This window comes from Balaenoptera ricei, chromosome 4 (genome assembly GCF_028023285.1).
Source record: "Balaenoptera ricei isolate mBalRic1 chromosome 4, mBalRic1.hap2, whole genome shotgun sequence".
Lineage (NCBI taxonomy): Eukaryota > Metazoa > Chordata > Mammalia > Artiodactyla > Balaenopteridae > Balaenoptera > Balaenoptera ricei.
Genome location: NC_082642.1, coordinates 124,149,721 through 124,152,126, shown reverse-complemented (window position 1 = coordinate 124,152,126; position 2,406 = coordinate 124,149,721).

Below are 2,406 nucleotides of genomic sequence, written 5' to 3'. Positions count from 1 at the left end.
AAGGGTGTAGCCAACACTTCCCGCTACCATGCACCCCTCTGGAGCCAGGTGTTCTTCCTCTGGAGAATTTCTCCAACTGAGCCAAAGTAGGCCCACCATCTGGGTTGGATGGCCCATCCCAGGAAAATAAGGGAAGGTAGTTTTCTTTTGTTATATAGGTACCTACATAATATCCCCAATTTTGCCTCTTGGCAGATAGTACTTACAATATTTATTATCTGACTTATGGAAAGCTGAATAATGCCCCCTTCAGAGACGTCCATGTCCTAATCACCAGACACTGTGGATATGTTACCTTACCTAGCAAAAGGGACCTTACAATGTGATTAATTTAGGGATCTTGAGGTGTGGAGATTATCCTCATTATCCTTTGTGTTCAATGTAATCACAAGGGTTCTTAATGAGAGCGACGCAGGAAAGTCAGACAGAAGAAGGTGATGTGACCACAGAAATAGTCAGTGAAGCAGATATAACAATACTACACTGCTGGTTTTGAAGATAAAGGGACCACAAGTCAGGGAAAACACATAGCCTCTGAAGCTGGCAAAGGCAAAGAAATGGATTCTCCTCTAGAGCCTCCAAAAAGAACCAGCCCTACTGACATCTTGACTTTAGCCTGGTGAGACTGATGTTGGACTTCTGACCTCCAGAACTGTAAGATAATGGAAGTGTGTTGTCTTAAGCCACTTAAGTTTGTGGTAATTTGCTATGGCAGCAATAAGAAACTAATACAAGACCCTTTAAAGAAAAAGTTTTCTGACACCTGGTGTAAAATAACGCTTTTCAAAATTTAGCAAATATAAGGACTACTTGAAGATCTAGTTAAAGCAGATTCTGAAGCTTGTTCCCCAGAGATTCTGACTCATTATGTCTTGGATGGGCCCCTGGAATTTCTAACCAGCCCCCAGCTAATACTGATGCTGCCAGTGTGCAGCCCTGGCAGAGAATGTATGTACATATATTTTGTCCCAACCATGAGGTAAGGAAGTTGCTGTTATTCTTCTGGTCTGTCAATGGATGAGGGATGCTCCCTGGGCATTCACTTGCCCAGCATTTCTAGCCTGCTGTCAAACTAAATGCTTGTTAGAAAGTCATCAGTTGGATATTTGCAGGTGCATGTAGTAACAAGACTTCTGAATGCCTGGAATGGCGAGTGCCAAGGTGATATGGAATGGGACACCTGTAACATCTGCCATTCACCTTAGAACTGTCTTTTATCACTTGCTACATTACACATAAATGGTATAGAATGGAAGATTTTTCCTTATCTGAAGCATGCTGTTTTATCAAATAATTTTTCTTAATCCATACATTTTGGGATGACAGAAAGTCTATAGTCCTATTTCATAAAACTTTATTAACTGGACCTCATACCACTGGGGGTATAGCTTTTCTGATATAGTTCTGTGTTTTAATACTTCTCCTACTAGACGACTGGAAAGGCCAATTTTTTTGTGTGTTTTTTAAAACACTTTTTATGGGCTTCCCTGGTGGCACAGTTGTTAAGAATCCGCCTGCCATTGCAAGGCACATGAGTTTGATCCCTGGCCCAGGAACCTCCCACATGCCATGGAGCAACTAAGCCTGTGCGCCACAACTACTGAGCCTGCGCTGTAGAGCCTGCGAGCCACAACTACTGAGCCCGCATGCCACAACTACTGAAGCCTGCACACCTAGAGCCCGTGCTTCTCAACAAGAGAAGCCATGGCAATGAGAAGCCCACTCACCACAACAAAGAGTAGCCCCCACTGGCCACAACTAGAGAAAGCCCGTGCGCAGCAACGAAGACCCAACACAGCCAAAAATTAAAAATAAATAAATTAATTAAAAACTTTTTATATGTTGATTTCCCTAATGCTATAACTCTACACTGACTAAATTTGTTTTCCAATAGCTTTTGCTACTTAATTTTCTATTTCAAACATATTCCTAAAAAACTTACTTCCCTTTTCTCTTTCTGTCTCTCTATATTTAAAGGCTAAATTATATTTTTAAAATGAGAGAATATCTTTAAATGGTTCTTACCATAAGACCAGCTATGATCTTCCCAAAGGGGAAAAAGAGCTTATGCCAATAAACAGAAACAAAAAGTTGCAAGAAAGTACAGACATCGGGCATTAGAGAGCATGATGGACAGGAATTGAACCTTGCAGCTGAATGAGCAGGATAAACGATAACAAGCTTTAGTGATAGCAAGGCTAAACAACAGCCTCCACTAAGGAAAAATAAAATCTGAACATTGTATGTCAGCAATACACAAAGCCTCAGAACAGATTATCCAAGAATGTAACAAAGATGAAATTAGCATTAGTATCTCCAGAGCTTACAAACAACATCATAAAACCAAGATAAAGTATTTCGGTATGCATATAAACAAGCAATGCTAAAACGCTCCTTTCTTAATTT